This window comes from Rhipicephalus microplus, chromosome X (genome assembly GCF_043290135.1).
Source record: "Rhipicephalus microplus isolate Deutch F79 chromosome X, USDA_Rmic, whole genome shotgun sequence".
Taxonomy (NCBI): Eukaryota; Metazoa; Arthropoda; class Arachnida; order Ixodida; family Ixodidae; genus Rhipicephalus; species Rhipicephalus microplus.
In genome coordinates this window covers 65,849,043-65,869,766 of record NC_134710.1, presented here as the reverse complement: position 1 = coordinate 65,869,766, position 20,724 = coordinate 65,849,043, and the positions used below count along the sequence as shown (strand labels likewise).

Here is a 20,724-nt window from a genome sequence, read left to right as displayed (position 1 = left end):
TGGTTCTGCTGTAGTTATTAATTAGTAAAAAAATATAAGCGTACAAAAGACAAACACGCTACCATTGAACGGACGTTTTCTATTAACCAGTCAGTTCAACATACTTGAACTTGTACATACGCCTTGATGTAGATGGGCTTTGAATCCTGCCTGCACCAGCCGCTACCCAGATGCAGCCGAAACCTTCAAACTGTGTTGTTAGCATTTGCTTGGTGGCGTGTTTGAAGTCGTACGCATTGTCCTTCCTTTCCTAAAGGGCCTTGACAAACACGAAGCTCTGATCCAGGTTGGGCGGGACGAGTATTCGGTAAGAAATGTGTCTTTGGAAGTGGTCGGAATCGGTCGCATTCATGGGATGGAACAGGAGGTATCTGTCGTCCAGAAGACTAAAAACGCTGCCACCGCATGTCCCATGCCACTCCAGGCTGAAGGTACCTTCAGGAGCAGCGTAATTCGCCAAGACCGGTGACTCGTAGCAGCAGAGCAAGCACCGAACCACCTCGTAGGGCACCTCAGGGTAATTAGTCGTGACCGTGCTAGTCTGGTCCATGGATCGAGGCTTGTCGACACGCTGGTGTAGTTGCTTCGTCGCGTAGGAACCCACTACGTGGTGCTCATCCAAGACAGTCATGGTAGAGGACTTGCTGGCACAGCCTGATGCCCCGAAGCAGCCGCAACCTTCGAGCAGCGTCGTGAGCATTTTCTTGGTGGTGTGACCTGCAGTGTGTGCGCTGCCCTTCGTTTTGTTAAGGGCCTGGACGAACATGAAGCTTGGTCTTGAGGCCTCCATAAGCTTGCTGCCCTTGGATGCATAAGGGCTCCACTTCCGTCTGAGGTCGAACACCAGGCGCCGGTCTTCCACCATGCGAATACCACACACAGTGCGTCCCTTGCCCCAGTTTATCGGGCGCACGCGCATTGCCGGTCTACCACCCGACTGCAGGCCTAGTTGTTCGAAGCTCGCTAGTCGATGGCGCAGCTTCCTCGGAAGGCCTCTAGTGATTTGTCGTGGAACTCACGAGGCTGTGATACACGGCTTCTGGACTTGCAGCAGCGGACGTGCCTCTGTAGATCCGCTGAGTGGTCACCAGTTGGTGAGATGACCAACCGATCCAGGGTCCTTGTTCTTGTTCGCCTTCTACTGTGACTCGCACGCACTGTTGTTCTGATTCATCTTCTTCTTGAGCTCGTGACACGTTCGTGCGACAGGCACCGGCAGTTCATGATAATGATTATGGGGAACATTCATTCTATGGCGCGTACCCATTACGGGCTAAGGTTATTTTTTATGGCGTCAACTGTTAGAAAGTTGCGAACGCTTTTTCGCAACTGTCTTTCTACATTCGTCACTCGTCCACTACTTTGAGTCGAGGCAAGTGCAGTTCCAAAGCAATCCGCACAGACAAACTACTAAAGGTTGCGGGCAGAAACATTGCAGATTGTAAAACGTGCATCGATATCAGCGCCTTAATATCTGTCTGATGAAAGTTTGAAGCACCTATTTTAAAGTAAACAATTTGCGCGAAAAACCTGGTTTAACAGAACACTATCATTGAATATATCCTAAGTGACCAAGGTATTCTAACAGAAATTGTGTACTCAAAAGTATTCGTATAAATTATCCTTGTCTGCTAGACAGCCGATGCATTGTTGTGAAAGTTCGGGGACAGTAATTAGACACATGTAAGTACGCATTCTATCAACGTGACTAGAACGTTGTATTCTATATGTTGCGTTAGATGACTGTGACAGAGCTTGCTGAAACATGAAGACCTGTATTTATTTAATGGGCGTTCTAAGCGCAATATTGAGCGGGCGAAAAAGTTTGTCAAAGTTTCTAACGTTCTCGATGCCCAATAATAGAGATCTCAGTGAACTTTCTAAAGACAGCAGTAAAAATTATTGTAGCCCTTCATAGGCTTGCTCTAAATCGGTAAGTGTTTTACACTTCCAGTAAGCGCACTCACAAGCCTGGTCAAGGCAACAGCAACAGGAAAGAATATTTGCGGTGCAACTGATACACATGTCCTCCTTGTGAAGGTCTCGGTGTAGTTCTAAATCCTGTGCTTTATGCAGCGCCACTGCGGTGAAACCTGTAGAAGTGCGTAACACGGACAACTTAGTGTTTTCCTTGGCCTCGGGGACCATGCGCTTGCTTAGAGTTACTGTATATGCTACCTGTAGCATATACACCAACTGTACGTTTGCCGAGACTGTGGCATCCTCTCTTGCACGGCGCGAGTAGCAGATGGACGCTTCCATGGCCACGCTGACCTTGACGTTGCATCTCCTGCCTCGCACAGTGCACAAAAGTGTTACTTGGTGTGGAAACGCGGATTGAGGGTTCTCGATGAAGACGGGGAGGGGGACTATTCAAGAAATCAGGCGTAGAGGGAGGATCGTCTTTTTAAAAAAACCTAATGTTATCAGATGGCTTACCGCATAATGTAGGCATGCATGTGCTAGCGGATAATACAGGCGGAAACTCCGTGAAAATGCTGTGGAATTGGTTAACGAGGCATAATGCAGGAGGCATAAAGCAGGAGGTATAAAACGCTGGCAGCAATTAGGGAGAGATATAAACAATGCTGCACCTGTTCTTCAAGCTGAGAGCACCAAATACCTTTGGCGCTTGGCCTCGTTGGACTACGAGGTCGCAATTCAGAGAGGTTGCTTATAGAAATGTGGAGCACGCCTTCCATTTGCTAGCTATTTTATATTGCTTTATTTTTCTGAATATATTAGGAGTGGTTGCCAGGGCTAAAAGCTGTGGTCTGCAGCTTGACAGCTTTTACACGTACACGTAGGTGATTTGTTTCTTTAATGGTTGAAAATAACTGCGTATAGGGAGATAGAAAGTAAAAAAAAAAGGACTGTTGCTGCTGAATAACCCTTTCAGATGGCACGCCCCGAGAGGGGTGGTGTGCATTGTGAAGGTATTAATACCTAGTTCCAGGGACCTCAAGCTCTTTTGCGTTCTTTTTTACTGCAACCCACATCGAGAAAGAATGCGAAGAACGCAGCTGATTACGCTTGCAAGCTGCTTGCCCTAAAACTAAATCTCTCTAGGGCAAATCAGTTGTGCGCTATCCTTCGATTTCGTTGAAAAACATGTTTCGAAACATAAAGTGACAACATTCTAACTTTTCGGCAAGTAAGCAGCTTCATGTTTCCAAAAGATCTGTATGATTTCTCCACGAATTCTCTTGTGCCCTAGTGCTACAAGCAGGTTGTCAATTTTCATTTTCTCTCTAGTGTGGCTACATTATTCTGAGATTTGCCCCCCACGGCTGCATTTTGTTCGGTAGTTTCTCAGGGTTCAGTCTGCAGTGACTTCTTGACTCGAGAAGATGGTCGTACAACCTTCAGTACATGCAGCACGTACATGGATATATAGTAGCAGTGTGTCACACACTTCGGGTGAGGCCCCGTTGATCTAACATCGACGTGCGCCTGACTCGCAGGATTTCACTTTACGCTTCGGCCTGCGACGCCTGAAAGGCCTCGAAGTGGTACATCTCAAATTTAGTAGCAGGTAGGTCGACCCTTGCGGAGTTGCACGTGTGGTGATGTATGGGCCTGACTGACGTACTCATAGAGCAGACACGGACATATGCCTAAACAAAATCCAGCATTTAATTAAAGCAAGGGCAATAGCAAGGATATAACAAAAAATAACAGAAAAAACACTAATACGCGATGAAAAAACAACAACAACAATGCAAACTATGCCCTAAAAGAACACTACTACAGGTAGAGACAAAAGACAAATAGGCTGATTATTACTAAAATAAGAAGATAATGAAACTAAAGGGGATACAGAGAAAATTTACAAGAAAACGATCATGCTCGTGCTTCTGAGCTTCTCCGTGCGACGCATCGCACACAACTGCAATTATAGAAAAGCTAGTTATAATAAATCAAGAGTTAAAAACACAATAAAAAGTTCCATACAGACCAGGCCAGCTCTTGTTACAAGTAGGGGAGTTAACGGGGTGTCGCTGAAGATCACGTCACCTTAGTAGACGACGAGGGCGCCCGGTATTGCAGCCGTCTCAACACGTCAGTGTCGCGAGCCTCGCGACACTGACGACCATGCTTCTTTCTGGTTGCACATTTACTCCCTATTTCGAAGCAGTCAAAGTCAAGTCTCTGTCAAGCAGTCAAGTTTCTGTCGTCGTTTTGTTCTCGCGCTATAACTATCGTCATGCCATACCAATTAGCCCAAGCTGCTACACTTTTTCGGGGCGTGCGCGTGCTCCCTTACCCTCTGGATGTCACTTCTTTTTCCTCGAACACATGTGTGCCCCCTTCGGTACAGGTGTTGAGAAGACGCGGCGGCGCCGTCGCTGGGTTTTTAGTCACCGGATGTCGTCTTCCCAACACAAAGGCGCGCTTCCTTGGACGATGGGGTGCGCGGGCGAGACAAACATTGCAGTCGTTTGTGACACAGTGTTATGGTGTATGGCTGTGTTCGGTATTGCAAGTCCCGTTCGGGGAAAACACCGGGTGTTTTTTAACCAATCGCCAAGCAGTGCTGAGCTGTATGGTAAATGGCAAAAAATAGTGCAAGAGACAACCTTATCATCAGCGACAAGTCTGCGTCGACTGTCCTATGTATCAGACACTTTCATGATGAAGACTATGTGCCTTTGTGGTGCATCAACTACTTCCTGACTCCGCGGCTACTTTATTCGAGGACTATCCTTCTTGCTACGTGATTTCAAGCGCAAAGAAGTCTCGCAGAGATCCTGCTTCACGAACTTCGCCCCTAAGTCAAACATCAAAGAAGCGAAAAGCGCAGAGCAATGCATCAGATCAGCTTGTTGCGACTTCACACGATGCTTTCACTAAATAAGAAACAGTAAGTGTTCACCTGCAAACAATGAAGAGCGACGCGCGCCCCGCGGGTCAAGACCTGGCTGTAATAGAAAGATTGCGCTCTCAAGTGCCGTACCATCGTTCAAATTGGAAGAAGCTGCAGCAAATGCCTTAAGAAGTGGAAAAGGCGTCCGAATGTTGCGAAAGCAAGCACCACGCATATGTTAAGAAAATCACTACAGATACACAGAAAGGAAAGAAAAAGGTTGTGCTAGGGAGTGTGTGGCATGGCACGTTGTGTCTCCAAGGGGCTACGATCATGCTCATACTTTGGGGCTTCGGAAACTGCCAGCAAATTGAACTCTTCAGAAGTATACAGGTACAAGCTCAACATCATCGAGTATGAGCAATGCCATGAACCATTTGTGCGTCTTCAACGATTAGGTGACTTGTTTTTCAGCGCGCGGTGGGTAAAAAAGTGCCCCGAAACTCCTGTGCCGGCAATCTCGGAGGCCATGGCTGCACGGAGCGGCGGAGGAGGGTCTAAAACCCTTATATTTCGAAAGTAGCGACACTCCCTGATTTCCTTCATCTGCGCCATCGCACTCTCGCCGCACCGGCGACCTCCTTTTTCTTTTTTCACTCCCTCTTTCACGTAGCTGGTGTATCCGCAGCGCTGAATGGCTGGGTCGCGCACTGCCAGCTAGTCGGGTGACCCTGACGTCACTTGAAACGCGCACATATAAACTTCGCGCGCTTTTCATTCACCACGCACGCCATGCATGAAGCCTCCAGGCTGCCGCTCCGAACTTGCTTCAGAGTTGTATTCCGAGCTTCAATCTTCCTGGCGATGCCTGGCTGCTGCGTGTTTCAATGCAGCAGCACGTCGGAGGAAGGAGTAAAGTTATTTTATATTCCCTGAGTCGAAAATTATGCCATGCGCGGAAAGCCGTGGATTCAAAACATCGAGAGAAGGAACTTCGCCCCTTCCAAAAATGGCGTTCTTTGCGAGCACGTAGTTCTTTGCACTGTCCTTATATAAAGGTGGAAGTCTAGATGAAGTTGAATGGAGAATATAATACTCATTGCATAACCGCACTGTTCATTGACTTCAATAACGAGCACACATAAATGGGGACATGGCTTTATCTCAGTGAGCCACGATTTTATTTTTCTGTGCCCTGACAAAGCTTTGTTGTGTTTTCGTACGTGCGTTAATTTTCAAAGTGTACGCTTTGTAAGCTAACGTGTGTAATTCCTAACGTGTAGTTGTGAGCGTATGCGTGTGTGCGGGTGTGCGCGTGCTCGTTTATGCGTGTGTACGTGTGCGCATGCGTGAGCGTGCATTTGTGTATGTGCGCACGTATGTGTGTGTGCGTGCACGTGTGTGCCTGTGTTTGCTCATGATTGTGTATGTCAGTATTTGCACCGGTGTGTGTGTGTTTGAGAGCCTATATGTGTGAGTACGTGCGCTTGATACGTTTGTATTCACACCTGTGTGGGTGCACGTATATCTAGCTGCATATGTGTGGGCCTGCGTGTGCGTTCCGTTTGTGCATGTCTGTAGTGATTGGAATGCTTCCCTGGAAGACACAAGATGCTTGCCCGCAAGGCAGCAGCTCGTCGCAATCGTCCCACCAGACGCAATTTCAAAGACCGGCCCCAGACAGTCGGAATTCAAACAACTGACTTGAACAAAAGTGGTCTGGCCACGCGCGTCTGTTGTTTTATGGCGAGAAGCAGGAAACGCTGCACCCCGGGCTGGTGTCGGATGACCGCAAAGTCGAGAGTGTCAGTTGGAGGAGAGCCACGCTGGAGTTCGGATTGGGCGTGCGCTAATAGGCACGCACGGACGAAGCAGCCCGCAACCATGCGCTAGGCCAAGCGTTGATATTACCAACTCTGTCGGTCACAGATGTCGCCAACCTCAAATGGGAGCTGAAAACCACCCCTCGAAAGCCACCGAGCAACGGACATTGGACACAGCTGCAATGCGTTGGATGACGGACGATAATCTGTGAGCTATCTTTCTGTATGCACTGTCTTGTACTTTTAATTGAGAAGTTTGATGTGTTCTGTAAATCGAGTTGTCTATTACGTTCAACGTGTCATTTGCATTTGCTGTTGGTACGAAACTTTTATGTTCAGGATGTGTTGCCAATTATAACTTTAATTTGTGTATTTGCATATGATGTCTCGTGTCCATTCCGTTTGTGTAGCACACCCGTGGGCGTCACACAAAAGTGCCTCGCAATGTCTGTATACGCGCGTGCGTACGTGCGTGTGTATTCTTGCGGTAGCTTGCACGTGAGCGTGTACAATCATGCCTGGTGCGTGCGTTTGTGTATTTATAAACTGTAATTATAAGGCACCATAGTCATTTCCGGAGCCCTCGACTACGGTGTCTCTCATAATCATATGGTAGTTTTGGGACGTTAAACCCCACAAATCAATCAATCATTAAGGCACCATAGTGTTTTAGAAGCTTTTGTATGAGTAGTCATCTTTTTTTCCCTTCTTTTCAGGAGACTGAGTAAGTGACGCAGGTAATCTCGTCGTTTCGTTGGGACAGGCACACGCGTTGATTATCCTCGGGCCTCACGGTAGCATGACATGAACTTTTTGCGTCGCTGTTCGTATAAAAAGGCGTCGGGTCCGCTTATTTTAGTGAATTCATTAGGTAAACCACCGTGCACATTATTTTTAGGCAACCTTTTCTGAGTTCATCAGGATTAGGATAAATAAAAAAAATGTAGACCTTATGCGCTTACATTAAAGCGCTTAACACGCCTCCGCCCTATCGACAGCCGAAGCGTAGACGGGGTGAACCGCTCAGACCCTAGTTGGTACTCTATTTTGTTTGCTTCCGCTTGTATATTTATCGAAGCGCATAAAAAAGTATATCAGAGACTATGTTCTACCTGAAAACTACTTTCGTCCAGGTGATCTTTTCAAGTGACCGAATCTCGTATAACACGTAAAAGAGTCGACTAAACAAGCACGCGCATTGATTCTAATGCGGCTACTGCGAGCTGGTCGAGGGTTCAGCGCCGCGCCTGCCAGGAGATGGTAAAATTCCGAGGAGAATCGAGAAGGAAAACATGCAAGCGGAGGAGAGCATCGCTACTTTCAAAATATAGGGGATCTAGGAGGGTCTAGAGTTATGCTACCTGGCATATACAGTAACATATACAGTAACATATACAGCAGCATATACAGGTAGCATATACAGTAACTATAGATGAGTCAGGGTTGCAGTTATGCCATCTGGCATATACAGTAACATATACAATAACATATACAGCACCATATACACATACAGTGACTTTAGAAGGGTCAGTGTCGCAGCGCCCCTGTCAAAGCAGCGGCGAGAGGCATGTGCTACAGCCGATGCGAAGACCGTAAGAAACGAGCGCGCAGGTGCAGTATAGCCCGGTTTTTACGCTTCAGAAGCGTTTTTAGCAGTGTTAGGCGAATTGTTGCAATTAAATCTCGGTTATTTCTGCAGTGTTTATTTTTACAGACCTTTCAAGTTTATTGTGTTCTCGTTTCGAGCAATGGAAACCTTGGTTTAATAATATATTGACTTCAGCGTGACCATGCCGTGCAATGATAAGGTGGTGGGCGGCACGCCCGGCCTCTAAAATGCTATACGCACTTGGAACCACTTCTTTGCATCAGACACGAATATGACGAGTTGAGCATATTCAAGCTGCGGCACAGATTTTGATAAATTTCACGGGTGATTCTCGTTGTTGGGGTTCAACATACTGTGAGAACGGGACTAAATTATCGGTCGCATGTAGCACATCGTATGCAGAATAGATGGTGCACGCAGTCGTGTACCAACTGTTCCATAGAAAGACTGAAAGCATTGCACAATGAATGTACTAGAGATATATATACAAAAGACGCAAAAGGCGAGGATGTTAACTGGAATATAAAACATGTTAGTTTAGCTACGCTACACTAATGAAAGATTAAGGCGAGATGGAAAGGTAAAAACAAATAACAAGAACAGAAAAAAACGAAAGCATATCTAATATATACCTGCCAAAGTGACAGTGTATCCGTCTTTCGGCGTAATTCGCATGTTTTGAGTGGTTTGCAAAACCTGTATGATGGTACTGTTTATATATACCGGGTGTTTTCAGAAATTCATCTAATATTATGTAAAAATTACTGAAAAGAGGCATCTGCGTGTTACCTGCTGTGTTCCCTTTACTGCGTAAGAAAGCATCTTCAGGTGCGCACAAATAATAATTTTTCAGTAATTATGAAAGTTGAAAAAATTAAACTTTTAACCAGTGATACTGGCTGATCGAATCTAATGGGCGAATTCAAGCCCTTCCTTCGAATAGTCCACAGCCAGTTTAACATTTTCGAAATGCGGCCACTGGTAATCACTGTGGAGCGATGAAGTATGGCTAATTCAGCAGGCGAAAGCAAAACCGACGCACCAAACAGCGTCTCTGCCATTCACTTCAAAAACGTCCTCAGTGATGACAATGTTTTCCTCGCCGTTATCAACCATCAATCTATACTAAGGGTGTTTACGGAACGTAAGGCAACACTTATTAGCAAAAGGAATAATTTTGCCATAGTAGGCTAAGGACCCACTACGCCAGGGCTCAAAACGTTATCTGCAGAAGGGATCATACGATAGTTTCTAACGGCTTATGTTATACGCGCACCGTCATTCGTTTTCTTACGGAATGGTTGAGCCATGCACCGAGAACCGAGGCAAGCAATTGAAATGGCGATTCCGATTAGTCTATCGCGTTTACTATTGACGACGAAGCTCCACCGTCCTCCAAACTGTTTTAACATCTCACCGCTGTCGAGAGGGGGCCACTGCACTGAACTGTATGGACGTCTGCCGGGGACACCAGATTGCTTCGTTGACGTGAGACTTTGTTCTTGTGGGTTTTCGTGTATATATATATATATATATATATATATATATATATATATATATATATATATATATATATATATATATATATATATATATATATATATATATATATATATATATATATATATATATATAAGGGAAAGAAGTGTATACGGGAAAGAAGTGTATATATATATATATATATATATATATATATGTTGTTGGGGGTGCTGACACCCTCTGTAAAGTTGTTTGCGCTGAGTGGCGCACGTGTCTCGCCCAACAGCCGCATTTTGGGGTGACAACCACCGGGCGATATATGGCGTTGTGTTCGTGAGAGTTGGCCACCACTATCGTCATCATCATGGTGTGCCACCGGCGGTGACCTGGCCGAAGCAAGCCTTGATGGCGGACGAGAGTTGAGCGAGTCTCTTCTGCGGATTCGCTCGCAGGATTTCGAGCTGGACGGTCGTGCCCTCGCGATTTCCGACGCCAGCGTAGCTCCCGCCGACTGGTTTGCCCTCCGCGGCCTCCTGACACCGTGCAGCTCTCGCATTGTGGTGCCCCACCCTTGGACTGCTTCGACGGGATCCCCACTTTCCTATCTACTTCTATTTTCCGTCGCTTGCCTCTCTATTTCTTCATCTATTTCCTTCTTTCTTTTTATCCCTCCTTCCCCCCACCCCTATGCAATGCGCCGTGTCGCCTATAGGCAGACAGAAATTAGGTGCCTTCTTCCTTTTCCTTACGAACCACTAACCAACCAACCTCTTCTGCGCACGGCGGTTGCGCAGAACGGTTGTCTCTGGCCTGGGTCCTCGGCACGTAGTACCGCGGCCTGCGCGCCGGGGGGCCCGCGTGGTAAGTCGAGCGTTGGCGACACCGCCTTGGATATGTTATTGTGTGTTTGTCGTGTTATTGTGTTCGTCATGTTTTGGAGTGTATGGAAATTGTGTGTAAGGATGTCTTAGTGGGTTGATCACGATTGATGTATCATTCGGCGGACGATATTGTCGTTATAAATTAGTTAAATAAAGGTATGTATGTTGTTTGGTTTGTACCGACCGTGTCAACTGTGTCCTTTCACTCCAAGAGCGTGGCGTGGCGCTCGCTCGCCACATCGAGATCCCACAATATATATATGAAGAAGTTTTTCCAATGCGCCAAACGTAGTTGGGACAACGTACTTGGGAAGAGAAGAAACACAACTTAGCAGACGTCTTAGTTTATTTCCAACGGTTTCGACAGGGGGATAAGTCTTCGTCAGCGTTTGTGAATAAGTCAAACCCTGGCGAAGACCGGTCACCGGTACCGTTGGAAATAAAACTAAGACAACCGCTCAGTCAGTTGTGTCTCTTCTCTTCAAACACACACACACACACACACACACACACACACACGCACGCACGCACGCACGCACGCACATGTACATATATATATATATATATATATATATATATATATATATATATATATATATATATATATATATATATATATATATATATATATATATCATATATATATATGTATATATATATATATATATATATATATATATATATATATATATGTACATGTGCGTGTGTGTGTTGCTTCGTTTGTCATGACGTTTAGTGCGTCGCTCCATGTCTAAGACGGTCTCATCTTGAGATGTCATCCAACTCATACTACGGAAACGGCGCCACCAAGTAAGACGAATGCACACAAAAAAAGGAACATGACTCCCACTAAAAGACATCAGGTATACAGTTGGGCTGCTTTAAACCGCACATGGGGCTGAAGAAAAAGAGAACGCAATATGAAAGAAGTGATGTGCTGGCCCAGGAATGTCGTCGGATAATGGAATTCTCGCGAATACATGCCCATTTTGGAAAAGCTAGAAGAGCAGGAATGTCAGGTGCTTACGATATACCGATATGGCCGTAGAAGCATAGAGTAACATAAACATTACAAGAGTGGTCACTCTGTCCAAAAGCGGCTGAGCTACGCAGCTTCACCCCAGCCGTAACTGATCACACACTGCTTCAAGGAAACACGCGTACTAGTTATTTACTACACTGCCTTTCCTAGTGCATTATGGAGGCGGAAGTGTTGTAGGCCCGTGTGCTCAGATTTGGGTGCACGTTGAAGAACCCCAGGTGGTCGAAATTTCCGGAGCCCTCCACTACGGCGTTTCTCATAATCATATGGTGGTTCTCATAATCATATGGTAGAATTCTGTTAGGCGAATGTGCGAGGCCGGCTTCCCTCTGTATAAAGCATGTCTGTCTAGTACATCAAGGTGTTCTTCCATCTTCTGCTGCTCGGCTGAGCATGCGAACAGCATTCGCAGGGAAGAAACGTCGATCGGCAGACGACAACGCCAGGTCACTTTTCCCATGCACAAGCTTGCTTCGGAGGAGGAAAGAAACGTGGGAACAAACAATGGGATCAAGCTGGCGATTGACATTTTCCACGGGTATCAGTGCGACGACTCACCGGGATGGAATCTTCGGTATACCGTGTGGGAAAAGGGGTGAGTGGGGCCGCACAGAAGTGTATACATCTCACGCACCCTGTAGAGCCTTGGAAGCCAGGTGGAGTCGGGTGTTTCGGACATATCGGATGTACGCCTTCGTACTCGCCTCCTGTCTCACGGGACCGCACGTCACTTGCACGCCCCAAATGTAAACAACTGTCTCGGGCTCCTCGCAAGCTTCGCAAACAGAAACGCTTGCTTTGGCAAGCTGCCTGGAACGCGAGAGGCTTGCTGTATGCGAGCTAGCGCCAAGCCATCGAAGCGTGAATGGTGCAATAGAGCTGGTCATGTTGCTGTGAGGCTGTCCTACGAAGACAATTTTACTTTCAAGGCCTCGACTAAAATTTGTTGTCGAATGTATTCGTTACTCGACGCGCGACTGCTACTGCTCTAGAATTGTAGTTTAAAGCTTCGTATGCGAGTTACGATCCGATGTCTTATCCGACGTTCGGAACCGCGTGATCTGTACTGCGGCATGCCACATTTCAAGACTCGTGGGACGGACGAGCTAAACGAGTGAACAGCGCGATTAAAATTTGCACTCTTACCTCATAGAGAGCGTTTTGGATCATCTTAAGATGGTGTTTAACAATTTTCAAGGTTCGGATGTTGAAAAACTGTGGGTTCAATTTAAACAGATCTGCACTCATTGTCTCGATAATTTTATACCTGACAAAGCTAAGAAAACAAAAAAGTCGAATCCCTGGATAACCAAAGACGTCTTGCACTTAAAAAGAAAACTTAAGCGCCTTAAAAAAAGAAGAGCATCTACAAACGTTGTTGATACTGCTCGAATTGCGCTTAGTGAAACATTGGGACGTTCTAAATGGCATTATTTTCATTATATCTTACCAAATTTTCTAAAAGAATCCCCTAAGAAGTTCTGGGATTCCTTAAATAAAAAAGGTCTGTTAACGAGATTCAAATTGATGGTGTTTTAATTGAGGACAAGGATGCCATTGCAGAACATTTCAATATGTATTTTCACAGTGTTTTTTCCATTTCTTCAGAAAAAGTTATTCTTGACCCTGTATGTTGCTCAGACTACGAAGATATTGTATCGCTACCAGGTATTGTAGCTATGCTACTTAACCTGTAGACAAAATCATCATCTGGTCCTGATGGCCTTCCAAATGCATTCCTTCGTCGATATTCAGAAGCACTCGCCCCGTTCCTCGTATACATTTTCCGTGCATCTTTGTCATCTTCAGATCTACCGATTGACTGGCGAACGGCGCGTGTGGTGTCCGTACACAAGAAAGGGGACATTGCATTGATTACAAACTATAGTCCGATATCGCTCACTTCTTCCTGCTGTAGGATTCTCGAACATATTGTTGCAAATTACACAATTAAATTTTTAACAGACAACAATATTCTTTCTTCATCTCAGCATGGATTCAGGAAGGGTGTTTCTACGGTCACACACCTAACCACTGTATTTGACAGTTTTGCAAGTGTCCTTAACAAACCTGGTCAAACTGACATATTTTTTTTTTAGATTTTCAGAAAGCATTCGACCTTGTTTCACATGAAATGTTACTTTGCAAACTAAAATACACTGGCCTCCCCTCTTTCATCTATAATTGGATTTCCGCCTACTTAAGCAATCGCACCCAATCCGTTTCTATTCATGGTTACCACTGGCGTAGTTTGCCAGTTACTTCGGGGGTACCACAAGGTAGTGTACTGGGACCGCTCCTGTTCTTCATTTTCATTAATGACATCGTTAATATTATAACAGAGCCAGTTCAATTTCGCTTATTTGCAGATGACTGCATATTGTATCATGAAGTTGTTTGTCGAGAAGATCAGGAACTTTTGAATAATAACCTCCATAACGTTCATTCATGGTGTAAATAACGGGACATGAAGCTTAATGAAACAAAAACAGTATACATGCATATAACAAAGAAAATACATAAACGGCAGTTTTCTTGCAGTCTTCCATCTAATCCCCTAGTTCAGGTAAATGAATACAAATATTTGGGGGTGACCATTACTAACAACCTCAGTTGGAATTCTCATATCGCTAACATTTGTGCTTCTTCTTTTCGCAAGCATTGTATTCTGCGACACAAACTTAAACAGGCGCCCCCCGAAACCAAGCTTCATGCATATAGATCGCTAATTAGGCCTAAGTTAGAATACGCTTGCACCATCTGGGATCCTCACACCAACCACAATACTAACGCACTTGAAATGGTTCAGCGCAAAGCTGTTAGATTTATTTTTTCTAAATTCCGTTCCACCAATTCGCCAACAGCGCTCATGCAAACTGATGGAATGCAAACATTGAAACTAAGACGTAAAATACTCAGGCTCAAATTTCTTTTTCTTCTGAAGAATAACAAACTCTCTTTTCATCCTGGACCATATCTACGCCCATTATCAACTAGACTAACCCGACATCATCATCCTCAATCTTTAACTCCATATCATACAAGAACTAACACTTTCAAATTTTCTTTTTTTCCTCGCACTATTAACGAATGGAACTCACTGCCATTATCATTGATTGATTCAGTTGAGTCAATTGACCTGATCGATTTCTCATAACCTAACATTAAAATTGAAATGTAAGCGTTTATTTTGTTTGTTTTTCGCCTTTTGAAATGCTGTGTTTTTGTTTTGCAATTTACCCCTCCTGCCTGGGCCCATGTGGGCCTGCAGTATGTTGTAAATGAAATAAAATAAATAAATACGTCCACGTAAAAAATTAGCCCCGCCTCGGTGGTCTAGTGGCTATGTTACGCGGCTGCTGGCCCGCAGGTCGCGGGATCGAATAGCGGCTGCGGCGGCTGTATTTTCGATGGAGGCGGAAATGCTGTAGGCCCGTGTGCTCAGACTTGGGCGCACGTTAAACAACCCCAGGTGGTCGAAATTTTCAGAGCCTTCCACTGCGGTGTCTCTCACAATCACATGGTAGTTTTGGGACGTTAACCCGACATATCAATCAATCAACGTACAAAATTACCCTTCCTGCACCCTTGATACAAGGACTAGAGGTACAAGCGATGCTTAGACGGCCAGTGTCGCTGTTTACCTCGCTTCATGGTTTCTGATCTCGCAAGATGCGTGGAAATGGGCGCTGCATTGAAGAAAAAACATTATATCAATATTTTGATAATACGTGGAATAACATTATTGCAATGACACTGTAGCTGCGAGGAAACAAACCTTACCATGATCTTATATCTTCATAGTTAGATTCGAAGTACGACCGGAAGTGAGGTAGACATAACAACATTGGAATACAGGCTGAACCGCATGCATCAACTTAAACACAAGAGCTCATCAAACAGAATAATATAGTAACATAGATAATGGAATAGATATTTGAGCAACATAGGAGTCTAAGAAGTGAATATTCAGTCAACAACGTTGCAAATGCAGAAGTAATTAAGAGCAGAGGAAATAATAAACCAATAAATATGGCCATGTAAACAATATAAAAGTAAAGATTGCAACATACTCTATAACAAAGAGTAAACAGCTAAGCTGTAAACAACAAAGGCAATTAATTTTGAATCATCCACTGAATGTAAAAGATGGAGTTTGCTGAGTGACGTCTATAAATGATGAGTTATTATTCAGTTAATCCGAGACAGGTCGTTTTAATAACCTAGTGCCATATTTTGTTAGTTCGTTCTTGTTCGTATCTTCAAGAAAGTCATGGTTTGCAAATGACAAGTAATAGTGCATGTGTATGTACACAGAAAAAAAATTATCACAGCTCGCTTTCCATTACAGGAAGGAAATTTTAAAAACTTTTGCAAAGTAGACTATTAACGCCTGAAAACCTTGTTTAAATGATGAAAATGTGTGTGCACGTAGGAACAGATTATGAATGAAACGAATACCTTTTTCTGAATAATATGCATGTTTCCCAAGTTTGTTTGAGATGCTGCTCCCGATATGAGCTAGCAGTAATGTAGCCGAGAAGAAATGAAAGGAAACTATACTCAGTTAGTTTTATCGGTAATGATTCACGGTGTCTATTCTACATACAAAGTGAGTGCGCTATATGTTCGATAGAGTTAACGTGCGATGTCCAGTCTAGATTTTTTTTTCAGTAGATCCTACGCCTTGGGAATTGGCGTCAAGCAAAGTAGTCTGCGAGTAATTGTCGATTGTGCATTTTTGCCAAACGGTACGAGGTGGATCAAAGTGTTTTTGTGAATGGGGGAGTCGTGTGCACATTGTGGGTTTACCAGCCCCGCTGACTTTCAAATGGGACCTTGCGGTCTGACGTAACCTCAGTACTCTCGTTAGAATAAAAACTTCAGTATTATCTAAACGAAGGGCATTTCATGGTGCCAGTATGTGAATAACATACGTAAATTCCGTTAGCATATACCTCCAGAACCAAGCAACGCTTGAATATAGTTCGTCGAATGATAAGAACACAAATGTATTGCTTAATGCACTACTACAAAAGCGTGTCCAACACTTAATTCCCAATGGACGTTAACCAAGCATGACCTCTTTATCACAGGAGTACATTAGCAGTGTTTATTGTTTTGTTTTTTTAACAAAATCAGATAACATTACTACAACCAATCTGCTGGCGTAATATCGTTGCACTGACATTACGCCAACATAGCGTCTTTTTCAAATAAGTTTCTGGACCTGGCGTGGATCACTGTAGTAGAATACCCCAAAAATGCTGGAGTGGTACCTAATCCTCGAAATTGAAGCTGAGAATCCGCCATCTTACCAGTAGCACCGTATAGTGATAGCGTGTAACGAATGAAAAGTAATGCTGATTTCCATCATACGCCAGAACAGTTTAGTATGCGAAGTATTATGGGGCAGACAGAACTCGATACGTGCCTTTTTCAAAAGCTATTACATGTGCTGACTAACGAGTATGCATGGGTATGCTATTCAGTGGTTGGTCAGACCCTTCCTCGCTCAGCCGTGAAAGGGCTTGAGTGGATACTCTTTAGGAAAGGACATTTCTCCATGGCACCACAGGGGGGGGGGGGGTGATTCTTAAGTTAAAAGAAGAGAAAAGTGAGCCCCGTAACTGTCTCTCAGGGTGAGGACACCTTAACAGTAGATCACGAGGGATGGGGGTAGAGAAGGGATTAAAAAGATTAGGAATGAAAGGTATAGAGATATAGACAGGAGCAGGAGGAGAGAGAGGCGCAGGGACAGCCACATACGAAAGTAAGGAGAAGATATGAAATGTGGACACAGTCGCTGAAGTCTGAGGACAGGGCACTACTCAGCAAGAGCTCCAGTCGGCGTCAGGAGATGGCGTAGGGCGAGCCAGTCGGCCAGAACTGCACTGTCGTCTAGATCGCGGGGGCACAACCAGTCGGCACGAAATCCAGCGAGCGAGTCTCCGGCACCACGGCCTGTGCTGTACGGGTCTAAGTCCGCATATCATTTGGCGCGCTAAAGAGGCTGGCGTAATCCTTTTTCCAGGAAAAAAAGCAGTGTCATTTCGCTCGCAGACGGCGGCCGCTCGGCTTTTTTTCTGCGTCGCGCGCTCAAGGCGAGAGTGGTTTTGCGCCAAGAGAAGAGCCGCGAGGTCGCGGGATGCCGGTCGGATCTCGGAGCGGAGGCGGGTGTCGTGCACCTCCCGCACTCCCGCAGTGTTAGTGTAGAACGCGGGCAGTTGTATCGGCTGCATGCAATGGCGCCACCCACACAATCTCTGGCGTGAGGTCTGGGCCACGGCCGCGGCGGTCTTGGTTTCAAGCTCCGGGAAGACGCCACGTCCAATTAAGAAACAGACTGGGTGGGCCCGAAGCACCGGTGGAGTAGTTGGAGGGCATCTGCCAGCGACAGTGCACGCTGCAGGGGCATGACCTCGTTTAGCGTTGTCTCGTCCCTTTTGCTGGCTAATGATGTCGTTGAAGAGCAGAATGTGTGAGCAATAAATCGCGCACGTGTGACAACCGCTAATGAAACCGCTTGTGCCCACTTGTGGATGGGGAATGGGGAAAGCTGTTTTTTTTGTGTAGTTTGGCTTTCCGTTTTGGCGCTGCCCGGTGGGCTGTGGCCTACGAATATTTTGGCGCTAATTGGTCGCCGCGGTGAATGGCGGGCGAAAATACGGCCAGTGCCTATTTTCGTTGTTTTTGGAACTAGATATTAACGTGCACGACTGTGTCTGGGCAGTCTGGGCTGTAATCAGGAGTGCTGATAGATCGGTGAGGCTCCGTACCATGTGCGCAGATCTAGCCTGGGCTGCAATCAGGATGCTAGTAGACCGGTGAGGCTAGAGGCAAATACCACTAAGAACAGTCTGGGCTCTAACTTTCTTTAGAGGAAGAAGAGTGAGATTGTACGTTTTTCTTGTGTTTATCTTTGTATCTCTTGAGCTCAGTTGTATATATAATTTTCTGTTCTCATAAACGAAGTCGTTCATCCAGCTTCCACTGCTGCCTGCGTGTGAGTTCATCATCGCTGACGATCATCGTACAAGATCTACGGTGATCGACAAACTATCAAGAACTTTACAATGGGCATGTGCCACACGTGTTTGAAGAAAGTTTGAGGACGTACGCAATACAATTTTCACGCTATTCATGCCACGACCAGGCTGACATATGCGTTAAATCCTCTTACCCTCCCATGCCAATTTCGGTCAACCCTATATAAATTAAGAAATTACAAAAACGCATAGATGGATAGATAGATAGATAGATAGATAGATAGATAGATAGATAGATAGATAGATAGATAGATAGATAGATAGATAGATAGACAGATAGATGTCTTCACCATTGTTTTTCATGTCGCCGTGAATGGCGAGATTAGTAAATGGCTTTCCAGCCTCAGCCAAGGTGATCGGAGCGGCCGTACAATGAAAGGACGATGGTGTGCACTAGTGGTGTACGCGACGTCACTGGTCTCCCGTGCTGCCATTGGCTATGGCCATACGACGGGCTTCAATGAGGCTTTCCATGGAGGAAGAGGCTTCCTAGGGACGTGAGGCAGCTAGGTTGAGCTGCACACGCAGAGCCGCCTTCAGTTCCTTTTCACCTCTGTCAGCAAAAATATATTTCTTTTTCCAGTATATATTATATATTTCTGCCGACGGCAAGTTTTTTTTCACCCACTCACTTTTCTTCACACTTACATTGCAATTCGGTCTAGTAACTTCCCCTATATTTTTCTTGGCATCATTGTCTGTTAGATCCCATTAATATTGTGTCATACACGGAACAGAAAAACGAGCCCTTTAGTATACACTTTTTTCATTATTTCATTAACGATGGTCTCTTACTGGCAGAATTGGTGCCTCTAGGTTGTTTACGAGGAACTATGCGTCAGCTGCCAGGTAATAATAAGTTCACGTGCTACGTGACGCCAAACAGGCTTATAAAGAGTATGCCACACTTGCCGCCATGACTACTGGTGGCGCTGACTGACACTCCCACGTTCAAATTCACATATATACCTAATAAAGTGGCTGGGGAATAGCTATCGTGGTAGCTCAGTGGTAGAGTATCGACCGCGTTATTCGAAGGTCACAGGTTCAGTTCCTGCCCACGGCAAGTTATCTTACCCCACTTTTCTTTCCTGACATTTACATAACAATTCGGTCTTATAGATCCCCCTATACTTTTCGTGGCATTATTGTCAGCTATATCGCAACAATAATATTGTGTCAAAACAAGGAAAAACGAGCCATTAAGTGTAGCCATGAATATATATATATATATATATATATATATATATATATATATATATATATATATATATATATATATATATATATATATATATATATATATATATGTGTGTGTGTGTGTGTGTGTGTGTGTGTGTGTGTGTGTGTGTGTGTGTGTGTTTTAGAATGATGTACAACGATAGTAATCTGAGTAATTGGAATCGCAAAAAAAACTTTTCCCTGCAAAAGTAGGCACGGCAACACAGAAAAGACGAGGACACGGCTTCTGGTGGTGTACCTGCTTTTGAGCGAAGCAGTTTTAGGAGTATGAAATCCAAAATAGCCTGATCCTGCACGTTAATTAGCATCCATATCATCTTTGAATCTCGCTGACCCTGTTTCTTTGATAAGCGTGGGCTGAGATAGCTGGGTTACACTGTATATTACAAGTCTCACAATGCTTGAATCCCCTGAAAGGTAGCTTGATATATTTAGGAAGAGATACAAGGTTGAAAACAGATGGGAATTTTCATTTTAGCTCTTTTCACTGAAGGTAAAAGTTGGTGGTCTTTGAAATAACTTTATTAAAACACTTTTTTTTTTTCATCTATGTCAATATCTCTTGCCCTCTGTTTTGGTTGGACTCGCACAAATTGCACCTTCATAAGAAGTGCGATGAAATTCTCAAAGTGAGCAGAATAAAAGTGTTCAAATACAGTTTGGGGGTAAGAGAATCTTCAATAGCTGCCGACAGCTTGGTTTAAAAGGCAAATTGAATTATGTGTTGTATTCATTAACTTATTCCGCAACATATTCTGTGCTATTGAGGCGAATAGCCTTTTCGGTGCTTTT

At 44.7% G+C, this 20,724-nt stretch overlaps 1 long non-coding RNA gene across 1 annotated transcript in view; it reads right to left on the bottom strand.

Moving 5' to 3' along the window:
* The window catches only part of LOC142775577 (uncharacterized), a 58,365-nt gene extending 46,027 nt beyond the window's left edge, over positions 1 to 12,338 (bottom strand). Inside the window, exon 1 of the long non-coding RNA XR_012886790.1 lies at positions 12,200 to 12,338. This is a non-coding gene — a long non-coding RNA (uncharacterized LOC142775577). The remainder of the gene's footprint in view (positions 1 to 12,199) is intronic.
* Between the last annotated feature and the right edge of the window lie 8,386 nt (positions 12,339 to 20,724).